The sequence below is a fragment of the Lissotriton helveticus genome, chromosome 2_2, assembly GCF_964261635.1.
Source record: "Lissotriton helveticus chromosome 2_2, aLisHel1.1, whole genome shotgun sequence".
Classification (NCBI taxonomy): domain Eukaryota; kingdom Metazoa; phylum Chordata; class Amphibia; order Caudata; family Salamandridae; genus Lissotriton; species Lissotriton helveticus.
Genome location: NC_136060.1, coordinates 372,096,425 through 372,118,206, shown reverse-complemented (window position 1 = coordinate 372,118,206; position 21,782 = coordinate 372,096,425). Strand labels below are relative to the sequence as shown.

General features: G+C 52.8%; 1 protein-coding gene across 2 annotated transcripts in view; it reads left to right on the top strand.

Annotated features, from left to right (window-relative positions):
• Positions 1 to 21,782, top strand: part of HTT (huntingtin) — a 1,924,961-nt gene that overhangs the window by 1,263,894 nt on the left and 639,285 nt on the right. The window lies entirely within an intron of this gene.

The following is a 21,782-nucleotide window of genomic DNA, read 5'->3' as shown; positions in this document are numbered from 1 at the left end:
TGTCTATGCTGTAAAATGCCTTGTGCTCTCATTTTCCGGGCACTTCCCATACAGGAGTTTTTTCCTATTTCCCTGCTACCTTCCGTGCAGGTGTTTTCCACACTTCTGCTTTGGGTTCCTGCTGTAACACTCTCAGGGAACGTGTTCTCTTCAGGATGTTCGCTTTCTAGGGTGGCCTTGTCTGTACATCCGGCCATTACTTTGGTCCTGACTTTTTCCACTTTTGTGTCCTGCTCCATCTCTTTATCTGTCTAGCGGGGGACCGTGGCTCCTCCCGGACGGGTGGCTGATGTCCCTTACGGAGCTGGACATTGTCCTGTCCAACTCTGCTTCAGCATGACTGTTGGTACTTATGGTGTACCCTTGTCTTGTTTTATGCAACACATCCTTTTTAGATCTGTGTCTTTCTTAACTATATATCTACTCTGTGCTCTTCCCACAGCGTGGTCGTGCAGGCAACATTCCTTGCTGCGGTGTCTGTGGTCTTCGCCCACGTCTGCTCATGGTGCGAGCTCTTGTGTGTGTGTCCGGCTTGCCGGAGGCCCCTTTTTGCCGGTTGCCTACCTGGTGATGCGTCCTTCACATCTGGGTTGCTCACGCTACCGTACAGGGGTATTTCCTTATACTTGGTGTGGTTCTGGCATCCACACTGTATGCTTATGTGTATTCCTGTCTTCCACATGTTGCCGTCCGCCTTCTCACATGTCTTTGTGAAAGAGTGACTGTGTACTGGAGTGTCTTGTGATCTGGTAATACCGGCACTTTCTGGCCATGGGTCGGCATCCTGCCACTACTGCACCACGTATCTTAGCTGGTGCAGGTTCAGTACTGCTTTTTTCCACTGTTGTGCACACTCGACCGGTATGCGCTGACAGTGTCAAACCGTTTTGTTCCCTCTCTGGGTCTTGCTTACGGTCGACACATCTGCTCCTGCAGATCCTTTGGACCTAGGTTCAGTTTTTCTTCTTTACGAAGCCATGCACTCTCACTTCCGCACCAACTTTTCTGGCTCTGTGCTGCTTTCTCTCACCCCGGTATACATACAGGGGTTTTTGTTCTGTTTTTTGACGGCTTGTGGTGCCTTTGCCGCCCATTGTTTTCTGCTCTTTCAGAGCTTTCATGGTCTGGTGTTGGCTGCGCTGGCATTGCTGTCCCCACTGTGTTTCCTCACTTTGTTGGCGGCTAAGTTCTTCTGGAACTTGATGGGGTTTAGTCTCGGACCCGCCTTCTCTATGGGTATGGCTTTGGTATCTATTCTAAGCCAAGAAATCTGCGGCTAGATGTCTCTATCAGATGGACGAGTTACTTACCTTCGGTAACGATGTATCTGGTAGAGACACAGTCTAGCCGCAGATTCTTTAACGCCCCCCATCCTACCCGTTCTGCGAGGAGCTTTTCAAGATGGGTTTCCGGCATTCGCCTTCCTTCGGATGGCTTTGTTTTCCTGCGAGGTGACATTTTCACTACAGGCCTAGACAGGATGCTTTATTCTGTTTTGCTTGCTCTGCTCCACCCAGTCTCGTGATTGGGCGGTATGCTCATGTGTTCTTTTCCATCCTTAAGCCCTGGGTCGCCCAGTGTGAGGTCTGTTCATGTTCACCCCCTCTATTCCCCTTTCTCCATTGGCATTGGGGGTCTCTTCCCTCCCCTGCAGTCCATTGGTTTAAAGTAGACTGGCTCTGCCTCAGACTATAACTCTCTTACAGGGGGTACGATGTCCCTTTCTGGTACTAACTTGTGGTGGATTGTCAATGCTCCTGTGTTCCGGACTTGTTGTCCTTCACAGTTATATGTTATGGTTGCAGACTTCCTGTCATCTGTCCTGATGTTTTTCACATCTTTTCTGCCTCAGGGGAGGGTTTAGCCTTCGCGGGGTTGCTTTGCTCTTTCCTTCATTATTTTTCAGTATACTGTGCTTGGCACTGTACCTTATGGTGCTGTTTTTTCATATTTTTCGCACACTGTTCCCATACTCTCCCAGTTTTTGCTGCAGGCTCCCCGTTGTGGCGCGGAAAGGTTTCTCCGAAGAAAATTGACTACAGCAAGTAAACAACTAAGCAGGCATAGATCGATTAAATGCACAGATACGTTTTGGCAGCAGTGGGGAGAGCAGCGCTACGATACCCAGAGATGCAGGAGACAAGGGGGAGCAACCGCTACGTCCGGAGACAGGCTGGTCACAATGAAACGCCGGACGGGACGATCCTGATAGCCAGTGGGTGGGCGGGGCAGCTGGGAGGCGGTAGCGTGGGGGGAGGGCCGGGCTTGAGGCACAACCAAAATAAAGGCAAACACGACGATAATGGGGCTATTGGGGCTAAAATAATGCAAAATAAAGCCAAATAATGCCATGGGCACAGTCAGGCAATACTCGACCTCAGGGGTCAATGCAGGCAATGCGAGCGGTGGAGCGCCAGGAGCACACACAGGCACAATTAATTTCCAGCAATGCGAGGCGCTACAGCAAGTAAACAACTAAGCAGGCACAGATCGATTAAATGCACAGATACGTTTTGGCAGCAGTGGGGAGAGCAGCGCTACGATACCCAGAGATGCAGGAGACAAGAGGGAGCAACCGCTACGTCCGGAGACGGGCTGGTCACAATGAAACGCCGGACGGGACGATCCTGATAGCCAGTGGGTGGGCGGGGCAGCTGGGAGGCGGTAGCGTGGGGGGAGGGACGGGCTTGAGGCACAACCAAATGGCAGCAACCAAAATAAAGGCAAACACGACGATAATGGGGCTATTGGGGCTAAAATAATGCAAAATATTGCCGTGGGCACAGTCAGGCAATACTCAACCTCAGGGGTCAATGCAGGCAATGCGAGCGGTGGAGCGCCAGGAGCACACACAGGCACAATTAATTTCCAGCAATGCGAGGCGCTACAGCAAGTAAACAACTAAGCAGGCACAGATCGATTAAATGCACAGATACGTTTTGGCAGCAGTGGGGAGAGCAGCGCTACGATACCCAGAGATGCAGGAGACAAGGGGGAGCAACCGCTACGTCCGGAGACAGGCTGGTCACTGGGTACTTTAGTACCATATACTAGGAACCCATAAGGGTAAACCAGTAGCCAATTAGGAATGTACCAAAGTACTTACCAAAGCCAATTTAGGGGAGAACACACAGTAGCTGGGGACCTGATTAGCAGGATCCCAGCAAACTAAAGTCAAAACACACTGACACCAAGCAAAAAGTGAGAGTTACCATGTCAGAAAGATCCTACTTTCCTACAACAGTCATGACATATATTGATTTTGATGGATCTACAAAGCTCTTTATGCCCTTGAACTCCCTAGTGAATTTGAGAGGTAGAAATATATGAACTTAACCTCCTTCTGAAGTTCTTGGGGAAGATCGGGACCATTTGGAGACTCACAAAACAAAAGATGAGGTGCAGAGGGCTTTTAGGGACCTCAAAGACAGCTGGCACTGGTAAGGTTTTTTGCAAGTTTTAATAAAACATTTGGCCTAAATCTAATATTGTATCATGGAGGTGTTATGCTTAGGAATAAGGTTAGCCCACCAGTGGCTGGTCAAAAAATGTATTTGATCCTCAAGCAAACAAGGACCCACTAGAATGTACCTAATAAGAGGCCACTTCTCTGTTGATTATAGAAATCAATATACAATATAGATTTAGCAGACAGGTTGCAGACTAAAATGCTTCATCTGGTGCTTTACAGATGACAAAACCAAGAAGGTATTTCCTTCTGACTGACATTAAAAGGAGGGGGCTGGTCTTTTTGTGATAAGATAATAAAAACCTTTTGATGAATTGGTGCTACCTGGGAGACTGGATGCAGTACATGGGGCTCAGTGAGTGCTCCTCAAATTGGGTGACAGCAAGCTAACAAGTACGCGGAGCGAGGATTTGACTGAATAGCATGCTATCGGGACAGATTTCCGATAAGAGGGAAACCAGGCAGCGGTGTTTGCTATTTCTGCTATTTCTTTCTTTGGAAACCCTAGTGAAATTTTTTAGAGGCACGGGAATACACAGGATATCAAAGTGGGAGGGCAGGAAATTATAATAAGGAGGATTTTATCTCATTTACATTTGGTACAGCGCCTACGAACCACTGTTGATAGAGCCCTTTATGCAGATGATTAACAATTTTCACAGATAAAATCATCTTAGTGTCAGATCTTGAGATACACTTGTAGGAGGTTCTCGGTGGAGGTCGCATCGACACCGGTCTGACGCTGGACGGACTAGGCTCCTTTGGGGCTCTTCGATGTTGAGACGCCACCTTCTCGACGCCAGTCCCATCCCCGGCCGTTCATCGGTTGGTGGAGGATGTGGAGGCCGAAACTAAGGAGGCCCCTGTTATTTGGCCACCCCCAGGGTTGTTTCGCTGTCCCTCTGGGCAGGACCCTATGCACTGGCAGTGCCTTGGATGTCCTCGGGCTGTAGAGCCCCCTCGTTTTGGTGGCAGGATTAGCCTCATGCTATCCCCTTCGGATGACCGGTTGTTGCCACCTAGAATGGCCACGGTGGCTAGTGGGCCTTTTGCGAGGGCGGGTCGCAGGGCATCGGACATTTTACAAGTGCAGCCACCCTCAGTCTCTCGGCCCTCTGATCCCTTGCTAGATCTATCCCACCAGGGTACCTTGGAAGTGGAGCCCTTGTTGCCTTTTGGCAAGTCGTTATACAACACTCTTCTGGGGACTTGGGCACTTCCCTCTTCGGGGGACCCGGTGGATCGTGCTATTACGCATCGACATTGCCCTGCTCCAGATGACCCTGTATGTTTGTTCCTCCATCCTAGGGCTCAAGGGCTGGTAATTCAGCCGACTTCAGTCTTGCTGCCTTCTGCCCCTCCTCAGTTACTCCCTCCCACTTGGGAGTCTTGATGGTTAGAGTCGGGTGGCCGCCAGGTATTTGCTTCCACCAGTGCAGGCCTTAGATCCCTGAAAACGTCTTGCGTGTTTGCACGGGCTACTTCTGCCCTTTGGGACTCAGTCGAGCGCCTCCTTCCCTCTCTTCCGCAGGGTCCTCAGACTGACCTGGATCGGTTGATTCGTGATTGCCAGGAAATGGTGCAATTTTCCATTCAGTCTGCCATGGACACCACGGATTTGGTGGGTCGAGCTATGGCCCGGTCAGTTGCTCTGCGTCGCCAAGCCTGGCTGCGCGATGGCTGTTTACCTGCGTCTTGAGGATTTGCCCTTTGATGGGGTCACCTTGTTTGATAGACATGCTGACTCAGCGGTTCAACGTCTCATGTCTGAGTTTCCATGAGTTCCATGATCCTTGTTGTGGAGCTTGACTTTTAGTTGCAGTATTGTCACTGCTTTCTCTGGTGCTCCGTCTCTGGGTTCAAGATGTTATTACCCAGACAGACTGTGCGGCTTTTCGCCGTCTTGTCCTTCTTTTGCCACAGCTAGCCAGCTGTTTCTGCATTTCTTTTTGAGCCCTCTGCCTAAGAGTTTGTCTCAAGAGGTGCCCCTTGCTTTTATAGGGATGTGCCTTACCCTATGTGGGGTACTTGATGGCTATTGTAGAGCTGCTCTTCCTGGCACGGGAAGTTTCGAAGGCTCCCGCGGAGTCTTCTTCAGAAAGATAATTTTTTGTCTATACTGCAGGTCTCCTGATTCGTTCCACTCTTTCTACTGTGGTAGGACGTCCCCTCTGGTGAGACCCAAAGGTTTGGTGTGGGTCTCTCCTGGGGCTTCTGGGTTGTCTACTACAGTTGGTCCGTAGCTCTCTCCTGCCTCTGTGGTGGCATACTTCCCCGAAGTGTTGTTTGGGTTTCTGCTAAGCATATCTCTCCATGGCGGGTTCTTTCAGCTTCGCTGTGCTCTTTCTGCCTGTCGGCCCGTGCCCCTTGGGGACATGTTGTTCTGTTCCATTCCGGAACAGTTACTTCCGTGTTCTGTGTGGATTTGACATGTGTATACACACAGGATATGTTCACTGTCACAGGGTGCTGGCGGTGTTCCTTGCGCCTCTGTCTTGGCTGCGTTCTATTCTGGTCTAGTCCTGGTGTGAGGAAGTGCTTCATGGCTTGGGCCCAGTGGGATTTTGTCTATAGGCTGCCCGCTCCTGCCTCCCACCTGCTCCTCCCTCCCACATCCCCTCAAATGGAGGCCGCGCAGCGGTGAAGAGAGCGACCCTTGACCCAGTCACCAAGCAGGTCGCTTCCCCCGACGCCACACAGCTCCACCTGTGTGCCCTGAGCCAGCTGCTGCCATTCACAACTGGTTCGTGCCCCGCTCATTTTACTGCGCTACTGTCAGTAATTTTCTCTGTCTTACCGTATCTTGCACTGTTGTCTTGCCCGTTTTTCTAATTACACTTTTGCACTGTCTTGCCTGTTTTTCTTAAATTCCACATTTTGCACGGATGTATTGTCTTCATTTGTCCCTTGTGCCCTCTTTTGCCTTCTGTAAACCCCCGCCCGCTCCCCCCTCACCTTTCCTGCCGCTGTGTCCCCTGCGACCCTGCCCCCCGCAATCCCATTCGCCGCCCCGCTCCCCAGCTGCTAATCCCTCCCATATTCCCTCAAATGGAGGCCGCGCAGCAGGCGCGCCGAAGGCGTGCCTAAGGCAAGCCTGTCTGCGCCTGGACCGCGCCCAGCGCCAGGACCCCTGGCGAACGTCACAATGCCCAACTCCGCTACGACCCCAGCACCCTCCACGCACTCAACACCGGACGTTCACGCACCTGCTGCTTTAGCCGCCCGGAGCGCACCCATGGACCTTTCTCCTGCCGGAACTGCAGCTTCACCAGCGTTCGGCCCGCCAAACCACCTACCAAAGAACCCAACTACCTCAGATGCATCCTCCTCAACACCCGCTCTGCACGCAAACACGCCGTAGAACTCTGGGACCTACTGGACTCCAACACCCCAGATGCCGCCTTCCTGACGGAGACCTGGCTGAACTCCTCCTCGGCACCCGACATCGCCATAGCCATTCTGGAAGGCTACAAGATCACCCGCAACGGAGTAGGAGGAGGAATCGCCATCGTCCACAGGAACACTCGCAAAGTCATGACAATCACCAAAGACACCCTCAGCACCGCCGAACACCTGCACTTCCAGATTCACACCGATCCCAACACCACCCTCAGAGGAACCCTCGTCTACAGACCCCCCGGATCCCGACCACAGTTCAGTGACTCCATCTATGACTTCATCAGCACACACGCCCTCGCCTCCACGGACTACATCCTCCTCGGAGACCTGAACTTCCACCTCGAGAACAACTACGACACCAACTCCACCACCCTGATCGACAACCTCACCAACCTCGGACTCATACAACTCATCACAACAACCGCCCACTCCACAGGCCACACGCTTGACCCCATCTTCTCCGCAAGCCCCCACGTCTCCTTCAAACAAACCACTGAGCTCCACTGAACCGACCACCGTTGCATCCACTTCACCTTTCAGAAACCCACCACGCACCACTGCACCCAACAGAGGGTGCGCCGCTGCTGGAGCAAGCTTTCCACCTCCCTCGCCTGGAGCCCATCCGCAGACCCGACCGACCCCGCCGCCGCTGCTCGCAATCTCAGTCAGTGGATCAACGACTGTGCCAACACCCTTATCCCCCTCAAGAAGCAATCCAAGAGCCACACCTGCAAGAAAGCCAGCTGGTTCACCGAATACCTCCAGGCCTCCAAGCAAACCTTCCGAAAGCTGGAAAAGAACTGGATCCGCTAACGTACACCGGAAAGCTAAGCATACCACAAGAATGCCACCCGCAGACACCACCACCTCATCAGATCCACCAAAAGAACTTCCTTCAAAGACCGCCTGGACAACAACGCACCCAACAGCAAAGAGCTCTTCAATATCGTGAAGGAACTCTTCAACCCCAGCTCCAACACCAACATCCCACCTTCTCAAGACCTGTGCGACTTCCTGGCCACATTCTTCCATCGCAAGATCGCAGACATCCACGACCGCTTCAACGCCATGACCTCCCCGGCAACCACTGAGACCCCTGCTCCCACGACCACCAACCGCCTGCTCTCCTGGACCAACATCAATGACGACGACACCATCAAGATCATGAACACCGTCCACTCTGGATCCCCGGCAGACCCCTGCCCACACTACATCTACAACAAAGCAAGCAGCACCATCGCACCCCATCTCCGGAAACCCATCAACATCTCCTTTGACACTGCAACCTTCCCGGAGAGCTGGAAGCACACGGAGATCAACGCCTTACTCAAGAAACCCAAGGAGGACCCCAAGGATCTCAAAAACTTCCGACCCATCTCCCTACTCCCGTTCCCGGCTAAGGTCATCGAAAAGGCCGTCAACAAACAACTGACCAGCTTCCTCGAGGAGAACAGCATCCTGGACCCGTCCCCGTCTGGCTTCTGCACCAACCACAGCACCGAAACTGCCCTCATCGCCGCCACCGATGACATCAGGCCCTGCTAGACAACGGAGAATCCGTGTCCATCGTCCTCCTGGACCAGTCAGCCGCCTTCGACATGGTCTGACACCGCACACTACGAACATGCCTCTACGACGCGGGAATCCAAGAGAAGGCCCTCGACTGGACCTCCTCCTTCCTCTCTGGCAGAACACAGAGCGTCCGCCTCCCCCCTCCACCGGGATCATCTGCAGCGTAGCCCAAGGCTCATCCCTCAGCCCAACGCTGTTCAACGTCTACATGGCACCACTCACCCACGCCGCGCGACGGCATGACCTCAACATCATCTCCTACGCCGTCGATACCCAGCTTATCCTCTCTCTCACCAAGTACCCCACACCGCCAAAACCAACCTCCACGAAGGAATGAAGGCCATCACCGACTGGAAGAGGAACGGCCGACTGAAGCTGAACTCGGACAAGACGGAGGTCCTCATCCTCGGATCCCCCCCTTCGGCCTGGAACGACTTCTGGTAGCCGACTGCACTAGGAACACCCCTAACACCCACCGACCACGCACGCAGCCTAGTGGTCATCCTCAACTGTACCCTATCCATGACGAAGCAGGTTAACGCAGTCTCCTACTCCTGCTTCAACACTCACTGCATGCTTCGCAACATCTTCAAGTAGATCCCCACTGAAACGAGAAGGACGGTCACCCAGTCCCTCGTCAGCAGTAGACTGGACTACGGAAACGCCCTCTACGCAGGAGCCTCTGCGAAACTCATGAAACGGGTCAAATGCATCCAGAACGCCTCCGCACGTCTGATCCTCGACATCCCAGCCGCAGCCACATCACACACCACCTGAGAGACCTGCACTGGCTCCCTGTCAACAAGAGGATAAGCTTCTAATTCCTCACCCACGCACACAAGACACTCCACAACACCGGACCAGCGTACCTCAACAGCCGACTCAGCCTCTACACCCCCACCCGCTAGTTTCGCTCCGCAGACCGCGCCCTCTCCACCGCCCCCCGCATCCGAAGAGTGACCACCCACGGCAGATCATTCTCCCACCTCGCCACCAAGACATGGAACACCCTCCACATCCGCCTACAGCAGACCGAAGACGTTCTGACCTTCTGACCTTCAGAAGACTTCTCAAGACCTGGCTCTTCGAACAGTAGCAGCCCCCCCCTAGGGCCTTGAAGTCCGTTTGGCCTCCAGCGTTTTGGACGCAGCGTTCACACAGAGGGGCAGGTCGCGTGGCGTGTGGGGACAGGGCCTCCATTTGCTGCCGCAGCTGTTCCAGGCACGGCATTATTAAAACCACAATGAGATCCCTCCCCCCCTCTGGCTGTGCGCTCACTCTGAGGCGGCCGGGTGGCTCTCCCCCCCCCTTCTCCTGCGAAGACTTCGCCATATGAGCGCTGCAGATGGCCTTGCGGCACTTGGAACACGCACAGGCATCTGACCCTTCTTAAAGGCTCTACTACAGCCACCAACACAAGCTGCAGCAACTGAACACGGTAACTGACTGCTCCATCTTGAGTAGTCTCCACACAACAGACTCCACGGCAATTCAGAGACTGTGCCACAGCTACACCACATGCTAACTAGGAGGTAGCAACAGCGACATCCATACTACCCCCGTTTGTCACCAGGGGAGAGATAACTACCCACAGCGCGTTGCATTGTCTCAGGAAGGGAAGCCTTGCGGAGCCACTGTGCCGGAGTCACTATTGTGCCACGTGCTACAAGGGAGAGACAATTGAGGGACATTCAAGACCTACACGATTGCCAGTTCAGTGCGAAACCGGGTTATATGCCCATTCATGAACAGTGATCCCTCCTGTCTAAACTCCCCTCGCCAGCCTTTTACTATTCCTCTGCGGGCATAACTAGTATTCTATGATACTGGGTTAAATTGACGTCTGGTGGGTGGATTAACTGCATGGGCTGCAAGCACCAGCAGCGTCTTCTCCCCTTCGAAAAGGTTACTGAAGCGGCCCAAGACACCACTGACAACATGGCAGAAGGTGGCCAGAAAGACACAACGCCGGAGGGGGGCTGCCAACCAACTAGACTCCCTGCTGCAAGAAATGAGAGCGGGGTTCAGAGCGCTAGATGTACGTTTTGATACCCTAGTTAAGCACATGGCAGACTTGGGATCGAAGATCCAAATTCACGACCGACGGCTAGACGTGGTGGAATCGCACACATCGGTTTAGAAGACGGAACGGGGCAGTCCTTGAAAAGGCTTGACCGAATGGAACGCATCCTCAAAGACGTCGCAATCAAAAACGAGGACTTGGAGGCGCTTAGTCGCCGAAATAACTCGCGCATTTTGGGCGTGCCAGAATCAACAGCTACTGGTCACATGGACACCCTAGTAGAAACTATTCTAATAGACCTATTTGGCAGAGACGCATTCACTGCGGGCTTTGTGATAGAATGCGCTCACAGATCATTGGTGTAGGAGAGTAGGGTCTGCAATCCTATGATCACCCAGATTTTTGCTTTTTGCTTCACTGGTTTACGACTTTCCCTGGCTGTGGGCCTGCTAATCAGACCCACAGCCTAGCTGTTCTCTCTATTCCAAATTGTACCCAGGTACTGAATTGGCACTGGGCCCTCTCCAAGTCCCTGTACCCAGGGCAAAGGTGTACACAGAAGTCTCCCAGGGGCTGCAGCATGTATTATGCCATCCCTGGACTGACTAACTAAACAGACACAACTGGCTGCTTGACAGCTGGGGCAAGGTGGTGTAATCACCCTTTGCTTTAGATATAGTATACCTATATCTAAACCTAAAATGGGCACACAGATCTCCTATCAGTCACTCCTATGGCAGGCCTTAACAATCCTGAAGGCAGAGTGCTTGGAATCGTGTGAGATGGTGCTCTGGCATGAGTTGAGCCTGTCTGCGGCTTTCGGGATCTATCCCTTCGCCGTTTCCATGATAGCGTCAGACCATATACTCTTAAGTGCCTTATAGTCCTCGCGGTTATGGTAACTTTGGTCTGACAATATCTAAACATGTCGTGTAAGGTGTCATACGCTTTGGAATACTACCCCCTCGCCAGTTCTGGCGACGGGGGTAGCATTCCACTCCTCTAGAGGGAGAAGACATGTTGGTAGCCTGTAACCCCGGTTAAAGTTTGACAATGCCTCAGCTCCACAAAATGGATGCTGCCTCCGAGACACAAGTCTGACCTCCTGCTGCTGGGAGTCCTTCCAGCGAGGAGTGCCTGGACAAAGGGTTTCCTGTCAGAGGCGGTGCTAGCACCATCCCAGACAGGGTTTTGTGTATCCCAGGTAGGCAGGGCTATAGAGGAAGGTGACTGCAAGTGGCACCCCGGTGCTCACTGTGCATATGCCGGCTCAAACCAGTTCCTGGGGCACACCAGCCCCTGAGCTGGGGAGAGACCGGACAAAGGAGAGGGGTGTAACCACCCCCCTCCTAGTCCCACCCATAGGGCAGGACTTAGTCGCGTGCCAGCCCCTTTTCTCAGGATAAAGGTAGGAGCAGGCCCCCTTCCAAATTAGATCATCTTTGAATCCTGAAACTACTTTCCACGAAAGGAACTCAAGACTCTTCTCAAGATTTCTCCCTTGTGACTAAGGAGTAGTCACCCTGCAGCAGCAGGCACCAACTAAGTATCTTGCGGTTTGCTGCCAGCCTCTCCTTCGGATCAAGACTGCCCAGCTCGACGAGAACCGGACTCCCTGCCCTCTCTGACCTCAACCTACCTCTACAGCACAGCTGAGAAGCGTGGGTGCGACGAGACCAGAGGACCCGGCGACCATCAGAACCAGCACGACACTGACCTAGCACGACTACCGAGGGACCCTCGAGTGGGTGCACTGGGGTAAGAGAAGCCCCAACCCCAAGCAGCACGAGCACCGAAGTCCAGCCCCCCCAGCATCCTCCAGATCTGCGTGGGCCCTTTTGCTCCTGCGCTGCTTGCCACGTTGTCCGGTCACTTGCCCGTCGGCTAGTGACCCTCCAGACGACGTCCTACGTTTGTTTCACCGCTGGTCTAGCTCCTCTAGACTGGTCCTTGTCTCCTCTTGAAGGGGAACTTCCTCGGACCCTCCTGGTCCACTCCAGACGCCATTTTGTGCCTCCACGTGGGCTTGCCTTAGCCAAGGCTTGTTGCCTCCTCCAACGGATCCAGCATCGCCAGCAGCAGACATCCGACGTGGGACAGCTCGCAGACCTCCAGCCTGGTCGACATCAGCGCCCTGGTCCGTGCAGCAGCAGAATCCAGTGTCACCTCTTCACCTGGCTGAGTGACCTCGTCCGGTGCCACCCTGGTGCCCACCTAATCACTGGCTAGTGATTCAGAACTTGGTCCCCTCTGCTTACAGGTACTCTTCTTCAACTGATCCAGCCCTTGGATCAGCCCGGAACTTCTTCACTGGTCGCCTGCCAGCAACTTTTACTTCAGGCTCCTGGTTCGTCAACGAGGGTTTCCGACGACACTTGAACCCTATGCAGCCGCAGCCCCTGGGATAGGTAAACCGAGTACCACGGTGCTCCAGCGTAGAACAACTCTCTAAGTGTCTAGATCCACTTTCGTTTTTGACCTACCTAGTCGGGTTCGCCCGAAAACACTAACTTTTGCTTTTACTAGTATCCATAGACTTTGTCCCGCATTACGCGTGAGAGTGCCCACTCTGCACACGACGTCCCTAGGCCTCCTGCTTCTAATCTAAGGGTTCGGTATTGTAGGTCCAGCGTTTCTAAAGCCTATGAGAGTAGTACTTACCTGCTAGTAATTTCGCATTCCACTTTTGTAATATATGGTTTTTCGTGCCCCTCGGGCATTTGTGTAAATTGTGCGACTTTCAGTATTTCTTTGAGTTTTGTATTGTGCTTAGCGCCCTGTCCTCATAAAGAGTCCAGGGTTGTTGTGTTATAAATAAATATACTTTATTTTCATAACAACTTGTGTGGTGTCCTTTCACTTGGTGTTCAAGGGGTAAATGTGATGGTAAAACAGCTGGCTTAACACGCCCTCTAGAGTCTAGCCTTAGACTGCTCTTGTCCATGCTACTAGGATAGCTGGTCTATCAGGTTGACTTACAACCAATCATCAATAAGGGTTGTTTGGAATGATACATAGTGATCACTAGAATAGTGAGCACTGCATATCAGGCCAACTTCTCACAATTGGGTCCAAAGCCCAACCCTGGATGCCCGCCCAGGACCATCTTCGCACGTTTCATGAATTTCCGGGATTCAGATACCGCCCTGCGCTTGGCACGGGAACAGGGCAAAACGCTATGGCAGGGATCCAAGCTGGCCCTCTACCCTGACTTTACAGTTATGGCGCAAGAAGCCAGGCGAAAATACACAGGTGTCCAGGCGACGCTCAGGAACCTAGGGCTGAAATATGGCATGCTCTATCCAGCTCGGTTACGCACGGAGGTGAATGGGAGAGCCCGGGTTTTTGACAATCCCACAGCGGTGTAGGAGTACTGCCATTCATACAAACAGAATGACAAACGGCAAGCAGAGGACAACAGACGTTCCCCTACACAGAGTGGTTCGGATGCCAGCATGGTACTGTTCTCCGGGTCTGGGCACGGTTGAACTAATATGGTCATTCTTTCCATGGAGACTTTAATGTGTTAGGATTTCATATAATCACTTTCTAGTATAATATGACAGTTGGGCAACCGTAGGGGCACTGCCACCACCCCTCATGGTGTTCACCCTACAATCACTGTATGAGTTCCATTTATGGTTATTTTTCAATTATGCAGAGGAAATATTGGTACTGCACTGTTATTGGATAGCAATGGTTTTGCCTCTCTGGTTGGGCGGGGAGGCTGGGTGGGGGTGAGGGGGGGATATTGTTTAGATACACTGGGACGTCTTTAGGTACACAATTTGACGCACACGGCAGGCACATGTGGTTGATTTTCATTAAGAGTTTTTTACACCACCACCATAGCACAGTTAGGGCATAATGCTGGCTCCTCGGAGGTGGTTCTGGCATCCTGGAACGTTTGCGGCCTGAATAATGCTCGCAAGAAGAGGCAGATAACACAGTATTTACTACGTCACAAGGTGGATGTAGCTTTCTTACTGGAAACTCATCTGCCTCCTAACGATCAGGCACACTTTGCCGCAAACTGGGGAACACAAAGATATTTTGCGAACAACAGCAACTTTGCAACGGGTACTGCTATACTTCTACATAAGCGACTTCCCTTCCAATTGAATTCTGTACTGCGCAACATCGGAGGTAGATATGTCATTGTATACGGCACCTTAATGGGACACCGGATAGCTTTGGTCTGTTTATATGGCCCCAATAGCGACTTCCCGGACTTTAATACATCCTGCTTGCCAGATTGGCACAGTTAGGCCTGGTGCCCCTACTAGTGGGGGAGATTTTAATATTGTTCAGGACATGTCGCGTGACACCTCCTCGAGAGCACCAGATCCCAAACCACGGGCGCGGAAGACGCTGAGCTCCCTTTGCGACCACTTTGCCCTGATTGACGTAGGTAGAACACAAAATCCGCATTTCAATGACTACACTCACTACACTAGCTGCCACAATATGTGGACGAGACTTGACTAACGGCTCGTATCCCCGGAACTTCTTAGATGGTGCTGAGCGGTCCAAACACTCCCTCATACATACTCAGATCATTCTCCAGTATTGTTACCTCTAAAGGTCCCGCGCCCTGATGGTTTTGACGACAATGGTGTTTCCCCAGTCGCGCATTAGAGGATGAAATCTTTCGACAGGAGCTGCGAGAGGCAATAGAGGACTACTTTGGCCTTAACACTGTTTCAGTAGACACAGTGGCAATGTTGTAGGAGGGCTTTAAGGCATACATGAGGGGAGTATGTATCTCCAAGCACGCCGGAGTATTGCGAGACCTGCGCAACACGTTAGCCCACCTGGAACAGGAATTAGAGGCATTAGACGCTGCACAGCGCCAATCGACAGGTCCCGAATTAGACAAGCGTAGGCTATCCCTGCTCACAGAATTCAAAGACACTGCTGAGAAGGAAATACTTTATATGGGGAAGTACTGCAACCCCAGGAAATATGGCGAAGGTGAACGGCCAGGTCGAAGACTAGCACAGATGATTAGACCTCCCTACAGTAAGGCGTACATCCCTGAGTTAAAAACAGCAAATCACGGAACCGCTGGACATTCAGGGGGAATTTATGTCCTATTTTAAAAATGTATACACCACCAAATTAGGTATAGATAGAACAGATCAAGAGAATTATCTATCTGATGTAGCTTTAGTGTACCTTGGAAAGTTCATGCAGGATTTCCTCGCTGTACCCATCTCGGAGGAGAGCATAGATGAGGCCATCTCTGCCCTGAAGAGCGCTTCTGCTCTGCGGCTTGACGGCTTTTCGGCTGATTTTTATTAGGCCTATATATTGATTTATTGATACTCCATCTCCTTGACATGTACGTAGAGGCTCTTGAGCGGCAGATATTGCCTCCCACCCTACGTGAGGCAGTCATTATTCTACTCCTCAAACCCGGCAAGGACCCCCTGTTGTGTGGTTCCTATCGACCATTGTCACTGTTGAACCTAGACTATAAAATATTGGCAAAAGCATTGGCATGCCGATTGTCTTTCTTAATGGAGTCTATATTTTCCCCGGCTCAATCTGGGTTCATACCTCACCATTCGACAGCCTTCAATCTGCGCACACTGTTTAATACTTTACATAGAATTAGCCCTGACATCCCTGTGGCGGCTATCCTATTAGATACAGAAAAGGCATTTGACTCCCTTGAATGGCCTATCATTCTATCCATCATGCAGCGCATGGGAATGCCATTTGTCTTCATTGCTACGACTGCGCTGCTATATAGTCAGCCGCTGGCCAGACTCAGACTGAACGGTACATTGACGGCTCCCTTTACACCTTCAAGTGGCACCAGGCAGAGCTGCCCACTGTCGCCACTATTATTAATTTTAGCCATGGACCCTCTTATACGGCACTTCCAAGAGAAGCACCTCCATAGGGGATTACAGTTTAATACTGGCCCATTATTGTCTGATTGTATGCGGACGACACAATCTTATATGTTCGTAACCCCCAGACTAATTTGGACCCCCTTATCCGGGAAATTTTGTGTTTTGGCATGCATTCCGGACTAGGAATTAATTGGCACAAATCTGTAATTTTTCCTCTCACTATCACTACAGTCCAGTGGGACCTGGCGTTCCCTCTGGAATGGAATACTGATTTGGTTAAATATCTAGGCGTACATATCCACCTCGACACGGAGCAGATCATCCGTCGCAATTACGGGACAGCCATTTCCAAATTAGAGATACAGACCGAGAAATGGCTAAAACTCCCACTGTCCACAGCAGGTCGAGTTTCCTTCATCAAGATGATAGTGCTTCCTAAATTTTTGTATTTATTTCAAAATATCCCCATCCCATCCCACTCACAAATAAATTCTTTTCAACCCTCCGTACCCACTTAATCAGATTGGTGTGGGGCGGCGGGAATGCCAGGGTAAACTGGCGGGTGATGACACTTCCCTGCGACAGAGGTGGATTCAGGGTCCCTGATTTAAGACCATATTTTCTAGCTGTGCAGTGTAGTTTGCACAAACATGGTACCATCCAGACGCCAGAATTCCATATCTCCGACCGGAGTCTGACTTAGACCTCCCGAACACTTAGGCGTCAATATTGCCAAAGGGTTTCGCTAGAGACCCCAATGATGTCCAACCCGCATCGACCACTAGTTGGGCATGGGAACAATTGTGTCGCGTCACACGCACACGCCATTGCTCTACTCCTCTGTCCTCCCGCTCCCAAACCCCAGATGGATACCGATAACCGGTGAAAAGCTGATTCAGAAGACGTGCTCTAAATTTGACATTACTAAGATGGGCGATCTATTTCTGAACAGGCATATTTTTGACCCTGACGACGACTCCTTGTTCCCTAATGCAACATTCCTGGACAGATTTGTCCTTTTACGAATACGTTCTGCCCTGCGTGCTCTCTTACCGGACTACCCTCTGGAACCCCCTTCCATCCTCCCACTTGCCACGGTTATAGGCAGCGAGAGAGGGGTACATCTAGTGTCACAGCTCTATAAAGCATGCACTGCTATTGTGCCGGTTAATGATGACAGGATGAACAGTGGGTCGCTTGCTGTGCAGTTACGAAAAAGGTGTTCCTTAACAGTGGACACAAATGAATCCACTTTAGGTTTCTCCGTAGGATGTATATTACCCCCTCAAGACTCCATAGGATAGACCCTGCCAGATCGCACCATTGTACTAGATGCTGCGCTCCAAATGCAGACTTCGCTCATCTCGCTTGGACCTGTCCGACCATTCACTCATAGGATGGTGAGTGACATGTTCAAGTTTCCAATGACCACTTGCCTAAGATTGGCCTGCTTGGATATGTTAAACAGTTCCCGCAGGCAACTTGTAGGTTTGTGGCCATTAGCTTACTCCTGGCGAAAAGGGAAGTATCCATCCATTGGGGGGGCAGAACAACACCCTTGGTGAAAGCATGGCTGAGGAGCATGGGATCTTGCACCACAAACAGGGACTTATACACATCGACACGTGGAGTGGAGCATTGTGCCCTGGTGACAGTCAAGTGGCAGGCGTTTGGCTACTATCAGGCCTGCATGCGTAGTGGAAATGTAAAGCTACAAGTAATGAATAGAATGCGTAGTCATGCGACCCGTATCTTTCAGCATCTTCCGTTTCCATCCAAGCCTGTTAACCTAAATATTTCTAGCTTTCGAGCGTACAGCACTTATTATTGTTGGATTTTTAGTTCCACCATCACAAACTTAATTATTAGTTTAAAAATCCCTCATGCAAAGTGTGGTTGGTCGAGTGGCTGAACATCGGTCACATAGGGTTACCAGGTGACTGCAGCTGACCGGCATACATTTTTCCCCCCTCTGCCTGGGACAACTCCTGGTGGCCGACCTCACTGGGAACAGCGCCAAAACCCACGGACCACGCACGCTACTAAGGATTCATCCTCGACTCATCCCTCTCCATGTCGGAACAGGTGAATGCCGTCTCCTCCTCCTGCTACAACACCCTCCGCATGCTTCGCAGGATCTACAAGTGGATCCCGACCGAGACCAGAAGAACGGTGACCCCAACCCTCGTCAGCAGCAGGCTGGACTACGACAACGCACTCTACGCAGGAACCCTGACCAAACACCTACAACGGTTGCAACGGATCCAGAACGCCTCCGCCCGCCTGATCCTCAATATCCCTCGATGCAGTCGCATCACCTCCCACCTTAGAGACCTGCACTGGCTCCCCGTCAACAAGAGGATCACCTTCAAGCTCCTCACTTACGCACACAAAGCACTTCACAAAACCGGACCAGCCTACCTGAACAACAGACTCAACTACTACACCCCGCCCGCCAGCCCCGCTCTGCCAGCCTCGCCCTGGCCACCGTCCCGCGCATCCAACGAACAACCTCCGGCGGCAGATCCTTCTCTTTCCTCGCCGCCAAGACCTGAAACACCCTCTCCACCCATCTGCGGCAGACCCAGGACCTGCTCACCTTCAGGAAGTTCCTCAAGACCTGGCTCTTCGAGCAGTAGCAGCACTCACCCCCACCTCCCCTCCCCCCTCAGCGCCTTGAGACCCTCACGGGTAAGTAGTGCGCTTTACAAATACAAATTCATTCCCTGTATTGGCTTTTTCTTTTATAGTTCATTATTTTTGGATGTAAATCAATTTAACTGAACATGGACTACAAGTACTAGAATGCATTAATCTGGTAAACAAAAGTATAGGTCTGCAAAGGAGGCGTTCAAGTAATACAGAGGTATAAGATATCTGTACAAACATGACATGGGGCTACTGGACAGGTATGATTGGGAATGTCAGACAGGACACCTTTTTAGTTGGAGTCTGGGCAGCGCATACTCTGCAAGGCATGCTTTATTTGAAGTATTTACTTGCAGCCCCGCCCACTCTCCACCCATATTCGCCATTGGCGTGTGTCATTGTCCTTCGTAAATGGTGGCTTCTGATTCGTTAATAGGCTTGTTAGTCCCGTCTTAGTTCCACCTTGTCTTAATTTGTAACCTCCCATGAAGACTGGCCCTTTTACTTCAGTTGTCACACGGTACGTCTTCTTTAGTCTGTAAGCACTATTTTCTTTAACGTGTTTATCCTACTGCAGGCACTACATCTGAAAGAGACACGTTAGTATTAGATTCCTTACCTTAGAATATCCCCAGGCGTCAGACTGGATCCGGAAACTTTTGAGTAGCAGTACCCTTGCGCGTCGGTAGGCGTCGTCTGCGGCTCCGCATCCGTCGTCGGCGTCGTGGGCGCCGTGATGACGTCGTCGGAGTACTTAGACGCCGCCTCCGCGTGCTGACGTCAGTTCTTCTTTTTTCCGCGCCAGCAAGCGCAGATCTGGAAAACCGGACCAGCCTAGTCAATTTATGACTAACTTTTTGATCGATTTTTGATCATTTTTCGAAGTCTTTCGACTCCGATCGGTGCCGTAAGGATGCCCGGCTTTAAGCACAGCGAGGATTGCGACCGCCTGATGTCGGTGACGGATCCTCACCACCTGTGTTTAACTTGTCTAGGCATCGATCACGACGACAAGGCCTGCTCCGACTGCCGGGCCCTCTCTTCGAAAGCCAGGCGGGAGCGGTCCCGCAGGCCACTTGAACTCCGGCAGTTGGTCCCGCGCCGCAAGAGGTCTCGGTCCCACAGGAGGTCGAGGGACAGGTCGCAGGCTCGGAGCCACCACAGCTCCGAGAGTAGGCCTCACTCCTCCAGGTCGAAGTCGTCGTCAGGTAAGAAGCACAAGAAGTCCAAGAGGCGTCATCGCTCTGCGGACTCCCCCCGACGCTCGCGCGATGCGGCCGGGGGGTTCGGGTGACACCGCCCACGCGGCTCCGTCGGAGTCGCGGGCTCCGCGTTCAGCCCCACACCCTCCGGTCCCTGGGCTCAACGCGACGCCGGAGGAGATCGAGCACTTCCTCATGGCCATGAGGAAACTCTCTCCTCCGACGTGCTCCGCGGCGCCATCGGGCCCAGCGGACCCGTCTGGGACCCCTAGCGGGTCGGGGGTTTCGGCCCCGGCGCCGTCGGGTGCTTTGGCCCCGACGCCGCCGACGCCTTCAGGCCCGGCGCCGCAGGTTCCCGCTCTCCCGAAGGCGCCGGCGCCTTTGGGCCCGGCGCCGCGGGGTCCAGTTGTCCCGGCGCCTTCGGGCCCGGCGCCGCGGGACGCTGCTAGACCTTCTTCGGGATCTGGATCGTCGCCGGTGAACCTTACGACCTCCCCGGCGTCGGACCATCAGGTGTCGCCTCCGGCGCCGTCCTCGGGCGGCGCCGTCCCCGATGCCCCTTTCATTCCTGTTCCGACGTCGGGACGGCCCCGAGGGGCGCCGCTCCAGACGTCGTTTGGAGAGTTTCACTTCTATGAACAGGCCCCATTAGTTGAGAACCCTGAGTTTCAGGAGATGGGTGATGAAGAGGATTGGGAGGGGTCTGAGGACCCTCTGACCAGAGAGTGTCAGTCTCATGAGGACTGGACAGGAGACCTTGGGGAGGCCAGTGGCCTGGACACCTCTCCAGACACTGGTTTTGTCTCCCCTCCTACCGTGGCTTCGGAGGAGGGGGCAACCTACAGTGTGGTGTTGATGAGGGCTGCCAAGGCCTTGGGCCTTGAGCTCCCCGTCGTGGCCGTGAGGACTAATCTCCTCACTGAGGTCCTTAAACCGCAGTCAAGCTCGGCCGAGCCTCTGCTGCCCTTTAATGAGGCCTTGACCGACGTTCTTCTGGGCACTTGGTCCAAGCCCGCTACGGGTTCGCCCGTAGATTGGAACGTGGCCAGACGCCACCGCCCAGCCCCGGGCGACCCATGTTTCCTGTCCTCCCACCCTACCCCCGAGAGCCTGGTCATCCAGGCCTCCAATTCCCAGACCGCATTCCCGTCCGCACCCCCGGACCGGGAATCCAAGAGGTATGACCAGTATGGGAAGAGGATCTTCTCATCACTTAGCCTCGGCCTGCGGTCTTCTAACACCGCCTGCCTCTTGGGACGTTACACCCACTCTGTGTGGGATAAGGTCGCGGAAGTGCTGCCAGAGTGTCCGTTGGAGGTACGGGCCAAACTCGGCCAAGCCCTTGTGGAGGGCCGGGATGCAGCCAAGTATTCCATCCGGTGTGGGCTGGATACCACTGACTCGCTGGGTAGAGCGATGGCAACGACGGTGGCGGTCAGACGCCACGCCTGGCTGAGGTCCGCCAACTTCTCGGCAGATGTCCAGAACACGCTTATGGACATGCCGTTCGATGGCGGTCGCCTCTTTGGCGACAAGGCAGACCATGCGCTTGAGCGTTTTATGGACTCCAGGGCTACGGCCAAGTCCTTAGGCCTCTCGGGCCA